General features: G+C 31.8%; 1 protein-coding gene across 1 annotated transcript in view; it reads right to left on the bottom strand.

Annotated features, from left to right (window-relative positions):
• The window catches only part of LOC114328659 (uncharacterized), a 262,330-nt gene that overhangs the window by 234,522 nt on the left and 13,886 nt on the right, over positions 1–13,922 (bottom strand). The gene's annotated exons all lie outside the window — the stretch shown is intronic.

The following is a 13,922-nucleotide window of genomic DNA, read 5'->3' on the forward strand; positions in this document are numbered from 1 at the left end:
TTCTCTTATCTTTTCCTGTATTATCAGTCTTAGCATTTCATATCGCTGTCCCCTCATTACGTGTCCCAGATATTGTAACTTTCTTATTTTTATTGTGTTTATTATTTCGCATTCTTTACCCATCTCTCGCAATAGTTCCGTGTTCGTTTTCTTCTGTATCCATGCTATGCTAAGCATTCTTCTGTAACACCACATTTCAAATGACCGTAGCTTATTTATGTGTTCTTAATTTAATGTCCAGCTTTCCAGTCCATATTGTAGTATCGAAAACACGTACCGTCTCAAAGCTCTTACTCTCAAAGACGAAGTAGTTTTCAATCCTAATAGCAATATTATTAATATTTAAAAATATTAAAATATTACTAAAAGATTTTTAAATTGAAAACATATTGGTCCATTTCCTTGGTAACACCTCCATGGCTTCTAAAATTTGCAAGCCAGATGGATGCTGAAGCGAAGAAGACAAGAGGGAATTCAAAAAACTTACAATTCACGACCCCGTCTGTTCAGCTGGTAAATTCCAACAGAAAATGGATCTAAGTTACTCAAAGAAGTAACGACCCATATAAAAATAAAATAAAAATTCCATTTTATTCAGTTGCAATGCGAAGGCAAAACAATCTTACTTATCACTTAAAATACGGAGAGCAGTCCAGCCCTCTGAATTGACGATTTTCGACTCTTGCTGGAGTCTCATCGGAGAGAACGTAGGCCTGCTACTCCATAATCCAATTGACCAACACCGAGAGTTTATCCCCCACACCGCAACTGACGTGAATGCACTAGGTGACTAGCGTCATCTGGCAATTGAAAGATGAAGTAGTTTTCAATCCCAATAACAATATTATTAATATTTAAAACTATTAAAATATTACTTAAGGATTTTTAAATTGAAAACTTATTGGTCCATTTCCTTGGTAACACCTCCATGGCTTCTAAAAAGAGTCAAAAATCGTCGATTCAGAGGGCTGGACTGCTCTCCGTATTTTAAGTGAAAAATAAGATTGTTTTGCCTTCGCATTGCAATTGAATAAAAATGGAATTTTTATTTTATTTTATCTCTTACTCTCAGTTCTAAATTTGTTGCAGAGAACTGTTTTCATTTTTACAAACACATTTCTTGCTAGTTCTATCCTGGGCCTTATTTTTGTTGTTTGATCATTATTGTCTGAAATCCAGGTTGCTAGGTATTTGTATTTATCAACCCTTTCTATCGGTACATTTCCCAAATGTAGGTATGCTTGTGTCTATATAATTTGTTTTCTTAGTTATTACCATCTATTTGGTCTTTTTTATATTCATTTTTAGTTCATATTCTTCATAGAAACTGTTTGATTTGTTTAGTAGTAATTGGAGCTGTTAGCAAAGCTTGCCATAATCACTTGCTCTTTACTCTAACTATCTTTATTTCTGTCTTCTCATTAGCATCCCCAATTAGTTCCTCTTTTTTCTACAGTATGACATACTTGCACATTTCTTATAACTTCTGCTCAACACTCTTCCTTCTTTACTTTTCCATTCAACTGTTTATTTTTTTAATTATTATTTTATTTTTTTAATTACTATTTTATTTTTTTAATTCCGAGTTATTAATTGCCTCCCAATGTTAGTTGGCGTTATATTGTTACATCATTTTGGAGGAGGGAGCACATAGCTGAGGGTCCGTTGTGAGAACTTTGAGTATAGAGCCTTGAAATTTTTGTACTCTGTTGTATTTTCTCGCAATGCCTTCTACATTATTATCTTTTTGTCTTTCCAAGTTCCTCATTGTCACTTACTTGGAGATTTTTCTTATTTTAAATTTAAATATTATAAATGATAAAAATTTGTATGTCCAAATGAATCCACCACAATATTTGAAAATATTTAACGGATATTGTACTAATGATCACAACTCAACAAGTCAGTTAAACTCAAATAAAATAAATGATCCTGGATCCCGCGTAGCAAAAAAAAAAGAGATTATTGATAGCAAGCTGAAAATTTGCTCATAGCTTAACGTGTCGAGTCGGACAAATTTTGATGTATGGGAACACTGGAACAGGTGAAGTTTTTATTATGGAACGTGGTTAACGTGCCTTCCTGGCAAGTTTATGATTATAATAAACAACGTTATATATTATAATATATGAACAAATGTTTGTCCGACAAAAATGTTGAGCATTTTAATCAGTCCGACACGTAGAACATATCCAATGACAGCAATTATGTTCCTGTATAACTTCGGACTACGAAAACGTCCCATTTACTTTGTCGGTCAGAACTTCCAATTGATTTTTTACCCTTTCAATAAACTCTCATGCAAAAATCAGACTGCTAGTTATCATCTACATATTTCCTGTCATTTCACATGTTCTATTTTTCGGACTTGTTAAAATGCCCAACATTTTTGTCGGACAATAATCTTTTCATAAATTATATATCGTTAACTATTGATTAAACTTCAACCTGCTAGTTTTCACGATCATAAACTGTTAGGATGACACATTTATCACGTTCCACAATTAAAAGTTCACCTGTATATCAAAGTTTGTCCGACTCGGCACCATTAAGCTATTAACAAATTTTCAACTTGTTATTAATAAACCTTTTTGGTACGGGGGATCCAGGACTAAAAGTGTTGTTTTTGATTTATGCGCGCATAAATGTGAAAGTGTGTGGGTTCATATTTTGGAGATTATTACCATACAATGAAAAAGTGAAAGAGATTCTCACAATTAATTGCATTAATTTTAGCAACACGAACCTCAGTGAGCAATGTGAGCATTAAGCATCAGTCAACGATTATTTTTGGCTTTAAAGTTAATTTATTCCAATTTAAATTATTTTTATTAATATTTTTTAATATTGTAATAAATGAAAAGTACATAGAACTTACATTAAAATGCACTCTTCTGTTTTTTACATTATTTTTTAAAAATTTCATAGTTTTATTAAATGCCAATTGATTAAAATTATTAATATGTTCGGCTCTGGTTTTTTTTTGTAATCTGTGTTTAAAAATTAGAGGCCAGAGGCAAAATATAGTAATAGGATGGAAATTGGAAAAAAAAAAGAAAATATAACAAACATAAAAGAAAATACAGTGGGAAAAATTAAAGAATAGCCATGAACGATCACATCAATCACTTATTTTGTATTTGCTGTCTTTTTCTATAAATAACAAACGTTTGTTATAGAAAATGACAGCAAATACAAAATAAGTGATTGATGTGATCGTTCATGGGTATTCTTTCATTTTTCCGACTGTAGGTAGTTTAGAGACACTCTGAGTTATTTGACTTAAAATGCAGCTGAGTTACAAATGGAAAGTTGCCCAAATGCCGTATTTTTTTGCACTAATTTTTACAATATCCGCGGTTCTAATTATTGGGTCAAGGTTTTTAAGGTAGCTTTCAGCGTTTTATTTTGTGGTAGAAATAATTTTCATCATTATATTTACTCCGCAAACAATAAGCCCAGTTTCTATTTCCCTTTTATAGCTTTCTACACCAAAAATAGTAACAAAAGCAGAGACAAACTTAACCTGACCAAAGTAGAGCTGGTTGGTTTACCTTGCCGATGAGTTTCGCAAGGTGCATGGTTTCAATGGTACACAATACCCATTGGATGGTGACCCAGATTCGCTGTCTTCGTTTGCGTGGGCGTCTTGGTATGTGGTACCGTATGGGTCTCGTATCATGGCGCTACACTGATTTCTATGGCAGTTATAATAATGTGTCGATCATTTGTCGTTGTCATGGTATATAATAGAGTTATTTATATCAATTTTGTCACTAATGAAAAAAACCTAAAAGTAATATTATGTATTGCTGCTGGCAAGGACGTGGACTTACAAAAAGGTCAGATCTGAAAGGAGTTCATTTGTGGTTATTAAATAGTAATTAGATGGAATATATTAATATAATTGAGGTTAAGATTTATTAATTTTAATATTAATATATTAATTAAGATCAACAGTTTAAGTTTTTTCAAATATCCTGTCTGGTACGCTATTAATCACAACGATGTTTACGAATTGATTTGTTTATTATGCTACAAGTTCTTACTCATAGATTTAAGAAGAATCATAGATTTAAGGGGTTTTCATTAATCTAAGTTCTTAATCAAGCATGTTATGAGTGCTAGGTTAGTCCAGGGCTTAGATTAATGAAAACCCCTTCTTCTTAAATCTATGGTCAAGGGTAAAAAGGTTTTTTCCATGACACTTCAACAGCCAGGGTACTGAAGCGTTTCTTCGACAGGTAATACGTATAGAAACAAATTGTAACTATTTCCTGCGTAGGATCTGGCGGCCATTTTAATTTATAAACAATTTAGTGTCAAAAAACGGTATTTTTTCCTTTTTTTTTTGCAAATTAATGGAAAACAGTAAGACTTATGGTTTTCTTAGTAGGTACAAACATCTTCGGGAGAATGAAAAAAGCTTTAAAATGGCGTATTACAAGGTTTAATACACTCATTTATAGTTAAATAATTGTGAAAAAAGGGCGAAATTTCAAAAAAATTAATTTTGCAATAACTGTTGTAAAAATAAGTATAGAGCTTTGAAATTTTTGTCAAATGAGGGTTCACGGTGCTTAATATGTGACAAAAGTTTCAAAGCGATTCATTTAATTGTTTAAATTTTATTCAAATTATTTTTCCCAGAGAGCTTTTTTGCAATAACATAAGTCAGAAAAAAATAATGTTAGAACCATTCTACAGGTGCCAAATGAAAGAGCATGAGCTAAACTCTCAAATTGGTTTAAAAAAAGTGAATAAAAATGCATTTATTAGTAATAAATAATTATGCAAATGTATGTTCAATTTTTTCTTAAAAACTTTTTATTTTTTTATAGAATAAATTATACATATTTATTACAATTTTTCATCAATTACCATATAAATAAAATTACTTGGTAGGTATGCACCTAAAAAACGGTAAAAAATAGATTTTTTTGAAAAAAGTTATTCAAAAAGTTTAACGTTTAAGTTTCACTTTTTTAAACCACTTTGAAAGTTTAGTCATGCTCTTACATTTGACACCTGTAGAATGGTTCTAATATTATTTTTTTCCAACTTATTTATTTATTATTTATTTACGGACCGAAGTCCATTAGTACATGATACAATTAAATTAAAATGTCACACAAATTAGAAAAATAAGATCTAGTAGGTACAAAATTGGTAAATACATAACAAACAATAATAAAGAATAAAATTACTTGCTCTCATTTAACAATTGAGAGCTAGAACATTTTGAAATTGACAAATACAACTTATCCTAGAACAAAGACAATAACAGTAGTTGACAAATCAGTCTTGAAATTAGAACATTAAGTTAAGTATAAATGTAATTGTGTGGAAAACGCAGTAAAGTCGTTCACAAAGAAATCAATTTGCAGAGATAATGTGTTTGCTAATTTAATAGTTTTAGAGAGATAGGAACTTGAACCATAATTTGTGCGGTTAATGACCTCGTGGAAGGTGGTCACAGAACGGGTGGTTCTTGAAGGTACATGTAGACCAATTTTATTTAAAAGTGGGATACAGAATTTATGACCATGAATTAAGTTATATAAGAAGCAAAGATCTTTATGTTGACGACGACTCTGTAATGAGTCAAGTCGAATAATTTGCAGTAAAGACTCATAGCTTTCACCAGTGAGATGCATCTTATAAGCATAATAACGTAAGAATTTACGCTGAACTTGTTCGATTTTATTAATATGACAGTTATATTGAGGTGACCAAACACATGATGCATAATCTAAATGTGGTCTAACCAAAGAACAATAAAGAAATCTTAAAGAACGACCAGTCGTAAAGTCATAGCTGCATCTTTTAACAAAGCCAAGCATCTTTAACCCGCCATTACACGCGCTATGAGGGAATCCCTCACCATATTTGTTTATAACCAATGAAATTGTGTAAAGTAATACGATAACCTTAAGCACCCAGGAATGCCTCTAGCATGGTTTATGAGAGGGCATGAACATTAATGAACAAGTTATAGAATATTTCAGGCGGTCAGTGTGCTGTGGGATAGTTGAAAGAAGAGACATCCCTCTTCAAGTGAGGGAATTCCTCACTGCGCGTGCAATCACGGTGAAATCACGGTGAAATCACGTTTCTGTTATCTCAAAGAAACTTTTAGGTTTTTATTTAATATTTAGGTAGGTATAATTAAAATATTATTGTTTGGATTAGGTTAGGAACAGTGGCACACCGAGCGGGGGGTTTGGGGGTTAAAATCCCACCCAGAGCATATAGAAATATATATAAAAGAAAGTAGGAAAATGTAACTTGTCTTTCACAAATAATACAAAAAACTTTCGGTGCCCAAGCAAACCCCTCCTCCCCCCCCCCCCCCAGAGGAAAATTCTAGGCGCGCCACTGGTTAAGAACCCATTTCTAAATTTACCTATTCTAATTGGGAAATAAGCCACAATTTAACTTGAAATATTGATTTTATTGACGTTTCGCATTCCACCTCGGACGTCGTTATCAAAATACAAAATATTAATAGTTAATTACATAAATGCCACAAAGAAATATCTTCAGAACAGTTGTTAATTGTAATTTGTATTTTTAGTAAAATGAATTCGCGTAAAGAACGTTAATTTCTTCAGTGGCTTGCTGAAATTGAAAATTAAGAAAACTTGCTTTTGATCTATGTATATTATTTTTACTTTTGTTTTGTTAAATTAATAAAAAAAGTTGGTTTACGAGACTTTCTATAATATTTGAGTACAACCCATTTTATATTTGTACATGTTGACATTCATTCTTCCTCGAAATAAGTCGAATATATGTAGGTGAGGGCGACGCTCATACGCGTGCAACCACGTCACAATAGAAGACGCGTGTAACGGCGGGTTAATGACTTAGAAACCATGCTATTAATGTGTAGGTTGAAATTCAAGTTAGTATCAAGAATAACACCCAGATCCATAACTGAGTCAACTAATTGTAACCTAGTGTCCCGTATAAAGTAAGAATTATTCTCAAAGTGTCTTAGTCGAGTAAAAGTTATAGCATGGCATTTGTTTGCATTTAAGTCCATACCATTAAGTGAGCACCATTCCACAAGACCATTAAGATCTGATTTCAAATTGTAGTGATCCAAATCAGAGGTAATTATGTGAAATAATTTAAGGTCGTCAGCAAATAGAAGAAATTGAGCAAAATTGAAGCTTTTATTTATGTCATTTATAAATAAATTAAAAAGGATAGGTCCTAAGTGGGAGCCTTGAGGTACACCCGATGTAACTATAATTTCATTAGAGAAATATTTCTTAATACGAATTATCTGCCTTCTATCTAATAGATAATTTCGAATCCAACTAAGCAGAGGATCAGAGAAACCCAACTGTTCGATCTTATGTAACAATAACGTATGGTTGACTCTATCGAATGCCTTGGAAAAATCTGTATAAATCGCATCTGCCTGTTGCTTGCTTTCCAATGCTTCATTTAAGAAGGAGGTATAATTTAACAAGTTCATTTCAGTTGATCTCCCCATTACAAAACCATACTGTTGTTCAATGATAACATTTTGTATAGTAGGCTTAATTTTGTCACATATTAAACTCTCGAATAGTTTAGATATAGTATTAAGGATACTAATAGGTCTGTAGCTCTGTACCCTGCTTCTATCTCCATTCTTGAATATCGGTGATATAAAACTAACTTTCCAAACGGGAGGGAATTCACTCGTTTGTAATGATTTTTGAAAAATAAAGAATAAGGGACGAGCAAGATTAAAACTACAGTATTTCAGTAACTTGGGTGGGATTCCATCAGGCCCTGGACCCTTATGTATGTTTAGCTGGGATAATTTGGTATATACCTCTGAAATAGATAAGTCACAACCAGTAATGTTGAAACTAGTGTTAGCCCTTGCACTATTTGGAATAGGACATTATGTTATTGCAAAAAAAGCTCTCTGGGATAAACAATTATCTGGGATTAAAACAATTATCTGGATAAACAATCTGGGATTAAAATTTAAACAATTGAATAAATCGCTTTGAAATTTTTGTCACATATTAAGCACCAAAGAGCCCTCATTTGACTAAAATTTCAAAGCTCTATACTTATTTGAACAATAGTTATTGCAAAATTATTTTTTTTTGAAATTTCGACCCTTTTTCGCAATTATGGTAATAATTAATGAGTGTATTAAATTTTGTAATACATACGCCATTTTAAAGCTTTTTCCATTCTCTCGAAGATGTCTGTATTAAGAAAACCATAAGTCTTACTGTTTTCCATTAATTTGAAAAAAAAGGAAAAAAGTCGTTTTTTGACACTAAATTGTTTATAAATAAAAATGCCCGCCAGATCCTACGCAGGAAATAGTTACAATTTGTTCCTATACGTATTACCTGTCGAAGAAATGCTTCAGTACCCTGGCTGTTGAAGTGTCACGAACAGGGTATATTTTTTGTCTTATTACCCTGGCCTAGGTACTGTACTTATCTTTCGCATGATTCTAAACACATCGTTCACACAAGTGTATTACGTTATGCCTTAAACATTCAACTAGATATACCGCTACACATGTAAATCTGTCCTCTTGTTTATGCTGCTATCTTGAAAATTTCTTTCGTTAGTTGCCTGCATAGATTAAAAATACCATCTATTCCCGGTCTTCTTCTTCTTCAAGTGCTATCTCCGCGACGGAGGTAGACAATCATCACAGCTATTCTGATTTTAAAGTCGGCTACTCTGAAAAGTTCATTTGATTCACATCCATGCCATTCCCTTAGGATGCGCAACCATGATAATCTCCCTAAGTCTCCCTATACTTCCTATATCTTCCCTTGAATCTTTACCTGCATAATCTGCAAGAAAAAGTTGTACCTATCTCTCTATACATGTAATATGTACGAGATATTCCAATTTTCTTGTTTTGATTGTATTTAAGATTTGCATTTGTTTATTCATTTTTCTCAAAACTGCTTTGTTTGTGGCGTGTTCTGCCCATGGCGATATTTTCAGAATTTTTCTATGCATCCACAATTTGATGAATGATTCCAGTATTCTGGAATGAAAACTAACTGATTCCAGTATTCTGGTCTAACAATGAAAACCTTCTTGGTTTTCCGTATAGACCGTATTCTTTTCCATGCTCCGCTATTTTGGTCACTAGTCCATGAATCCTCAATATTTTCAGCTAAGATGACAGTATCATCCGCATATATCATGTTGTTAATGGGAATTCCATTTGCCTTTATTCCAACCGTTTCTCTCTCGAGAATTTTTTCAGAATCTCTCCCGAGTAGACATTAAAAGAAATTGGTGGCAACACGCATCCCTGTCTTATTCCACATTTGATTTCAATTTCCTCTGACAGGAGTTCGTTAACACGAACTTTTACTCGTTGTTTATAGTATAAACTTAATATTATCCCAAGGTCATTATAGTTTATCTTTTAATTTCAACAGATTTATTATTTATTATTGTTCATATCGGACTTTATCGTCTTAACAATCTTTCTCTGTCTTAATAAGTAGTAATATCTTTTGTGCATTTAGTTAGACCTAGATTATGTTCTTGTTGGCTTTTTATAATATTTTCTATATTTCTTTTGGATATACGGTTTTATTTAGACTCTAGCTGTTATTTTGGTTTGACTTATTGGAAAAAAAGTTGTTTGGGATAAACAAATTGACTTTGAACTTATATACTAATTATTGATCAATCAATATAAGACCCAGGGCCGTCTTAAGCATACACGGCGCCGGGGTGCAAGACTCAACTTTGCGCCCCCTTTTATCAAAAGATAATATTATACTTAAGAATATAAGTTATAAGTACGCTAAAATTAAAACTAATTATGTTTGCATTCTTTATATATTAAAAAAACATGTTTTCAGTATTCAAACAAGATCAATCTTTAACACTATTTACAGTATTTATCAAATTCAACTTTTCTAGCGTTTAAGTTGCCAAAAATTTTTATTACTTCGGTCAACTTCGGTGATATCTAATTCATGTGCTTTTCTATACTTATTAAAGACAGGTTTGTTAATCTCTATTGACCCATTGTTGAGCTCAGATAATTTTTGGTCAATTTAAGTGTAGAAAAAGACCTTTCTCCTTCAGCTAGTATTACTGGAAGTGTTAAATATATCCTTAGACATGTAGAAAAATTTGGGAAAACGGAAGTAAATTAGTAGAGTATAATATAACTTAAAATATAGAGTGGAGCTGTGTTTTTATTTATAAAAATATTGGTAACAATTCTAACTCATGGAATAGATCTTCACCATCTATATCAGATCTATTTCTTTGCACTAGTGTTTTTTGTAATTTTTTTTGAAGGCTAGTATTTTTTTTCTCTCTCGCATTTGCCCACAGCCTCCTACTGTGATTTGCCCCATTATCATACTCTTGGCCTCGTAAATTATCTAAATCAATATTCATTAATTTCAAAAATTCTAACAAATAATTTGCTAATCCTTGTCCGGTGTCCGGTAGTATCAACTATCAGTAACCAGTAAAAAACCTAGAAAATGCAACTAACAATGCAAATATAACTTCGGTAAGCTTTGTTGACGAATTGAGATAAACTTTAGAGTAGGGAGAATTGGAAGTGTAAAATTTTCCCTACTCTAAGAGATAAACGAACCTAAACATAATAGTAGTTCCTTGAGTGAAATATCAGGTGTGCAATCTAAAATTATAGAATAATATTTAGATTGTTTTAAAAAATCAACAATAATTGTGCATTTAATTTTTTCACCAATTACACTTCATTTTAAATATTATGTCCAAGATAATGGAGCATACCATGCTGAACACTTTGAATTCGTGCAGTATGTTCTGACAGCGTATTATCAAAATTGGAAATAAGTACATTCTATTAATTAAAAGTTACCGATATCCGATACATACAACCTTTGACTGGTTCCTCTTAATGGTAAATTTGGTGTGCTAAAAATGTTATTATTTCGATAATTCTTTCTAAAACCGCCGTCCACTTTTTTCTTTTGCGTTCAACTGCTGCTTTATTGACAGAGTCTATTGTGTGGCTGTCTAATATAGTAATAGTAGGTAAGTCTTTTTTAGACCTAAATATTTTTTACAGAAATTAACTGACCAGAACTTTTCTCGTGTTTTTTAAATTTCTCGAAATGTATGCAGTCTTTGAAACCAATGTGAGTATTAAAAGCAGTAACATTGGCATTGAAAAGCTTCCAGTAAAAACAAAATACATAATCACCATTAGATACAGAGTATATAAGACAATCTCGTTTGATAATTTGGTTTATTTTTTAAACTTTTTGTATAATAGATATCTGCAAAGGACCTGTTATTGCTATCTACAGGATACTTAGATCTTTTAATTTGCACTGGTCCATGTTCTGTTAGAAATAATCTTAATTTATCTGGTATTTCTACTTAAAATAGTGTAACGCGTCACCTTCTTGAAATTATGTCGGAAAAATCTAAATGGGTTTCATATTCCATTTGTATATCGTAGGTGTAGTAATCATTAATAGCCTTTGTAAAAAATACTGAAAGTGCACTTGTACATGTTTGTTATTTGTAGTTTTTTAAGGACAAGCGCAAGTTTGAGCCTAGCAAGTGTTCGGCTTGCGCCCCTTGGACTTGGCGCCCGGGTGCCTCGCACCCCTTGCACCCCCGGGTTAAGACGGCCCTGATAAGACCCAACTTGGGGTCAAGCTTTACAAATCGCCATTTTAAAGCTTTAAAAGTTTTTTATAAAATATTTACTTCTAAATTCGTTGAAAATGCTTTACTTTTTAGTGGTAGACGAAAGTTTTTAAAATGGTGCATTTTTGAACTAAATTCTTAATAATTTAAGAAGTCCACCGACCAACTGCAGCAAACACGGAGGTTTCGGTTATAAAACTCAAAAAAAAATAACTCAAAAAATGAGCTCTATAAAACTCAAAAAAATCATCCGGATATCTGGCCGGAAGGAATACTTTATTTCTAAAGCTTTCAATTTTATTGTCTAACTTCAATTTTTGGTCACTTTCGCTTAATAATCTCATATACCTATACGAGTATACCAAAACCACTGAAAACTTAATTAATAAAAACATTGTTGCGCAGACATATAGGTATGTGTTAAAACGTGTTATAAAATAAATATTTTGATTAGCAATAATATGAAGTAAGATTATTAATGAACCCATGATAGTAGTTATGTTTAATTAATGTTTTTGTTGATTTCATTTTTTTAATTGCATATTTGTTTTTAAAGGTATTAAGTAAAGAATTAGGAAAGAATATTTGTTGAATTTCTATAGATAATTGTATTTCATATATAAAAAAACTTTGTTTGTTCCTGTATTTTCATCACAAACTTTTAAGTATAGAATAAACGAAAAGTTTCTTTTGAATGAAATATTTGGGATTAAAAATCACACTAAATTTTCTCCTTTTTTCAACCCTGTAACTGAAGTTTTCGGGGACATTCAGCCCTGGGTAATAATGTAATCTTTCACTGTGCGTTTAAATTTTTCAAAAATACTCTATTAGTTTTCTCAGGATTCGAAAAAAATGAAAGTATTCAAATAGCATTGGACCAAGATTTTACGCCTACCCCCTTAAATAATGGGCCATGTACACTAGTTTTTGGTATACGTTATGGCCAAGTTTTCGTTTGTTTTTTTTGTTAGACGAAAAACAACGAAAAACACACTTATATAACTTATTTTTCCGTAACTTGCTCAGACGCAGACATACTTGGTTAAAAAGTGAAATTATTTATTCATTCACAAAAACATTAATTAGCGAACACAATATCAAAACAACATTAACACCTTGCCTAACATTATGTAAAAATCAAACGATTTAATTTTGCAATAAATTTGAACACATATCTATGCAAGAATAGGTTAAAATCAAGCAAGTTTCGAATTCTTTGCTCAGTGTTTGTGTTTTTTTAGAATGCGCATAAAATTTAACTTTCTATAAGGTGCCTATACCATATATACAAAACGAAAGAGAAAGTACCAAGCAAATTATAGACGATTGAAAAACACCAGACGGATAGAATTATTTCATAATTTCGTAACCTTCATAATTTTAAACATTTTTAAAGGATTTTGAACCTATGCCAAAGAGATAATTTTTGTAATCAAACAGAAATACTGATTTCTTGGTCATCAATCATTGCCAAATATGTATTGCTAAATTTGACTTAAAATGTGACTTAAATAAATTACAGTATAAACACTTGTTAAGAAAATTTATAATACATTATCTTCGAGTTTTCTGCCGGAGTTTATTTTAGCGTATATAATAACTTCAAAGTTTGGGAGTCTTCCCTCATGTTACTGAGTTTTCATCGGCAATTCTTATATTTTTCTATATACTTTAGACATTGTATTTATGTCTTATTTTTTAATTGTAAAATATGTCAAAGGAAAGTTCATGACGAAATGAATGTATACGGCAGGGGTCACCAAATGACCGACCGCGGTCCGCATCCGTACCGTAGACTAGTTTTGTTCAGACAGCCATTAAATTCAGAATATAGTGTTTGACAATTTTGAAAATCTTTGACAGTGAAATTGTGTACTATATTTGGCTCAACTTATGTGTAAGAAGCTGCTTTTTCAAGAATGAACTTTATTAAGAATGAGTAGAGATCTCAACTAACAGATGAACATTTCAACTCCCTAAATAGAATCCGTGGCACTAATCTTACGCCAAACTTCAGACAGGTTATACAAAATAAAAAATGTCATTTTTTTCACTGATAATTTAATTTCGTAAAGAGTTTTCCCCTTATGGTAGGGGAGTCCAAGCGGGGAGTTTTACAGTTACTCGAGCGCGTCAGATTATCACATGAGGAGTAAATGTACCTCTACCATATATTGACTCTTAATACAGGGGGGACCGCAAAAAAATATATCCTTAAAAAAACTCGAATTTGGCAGATTAAGATAAAG

Source organism: Diabrotica virgifera, chromosome 8, assembly GCF_917563875.1.
Source record: "Diabrotica virgifera virgifera chromosome 8, PGI_DIABVI_V3a".
In the NCBI taxonomy this organism is placed as follows: Eukaryota; Metazoa; Arthropoda; class Insecta; order Coleoptera; family Chrysomelidae; genus Diabrotica; species Diabrotica virgifera.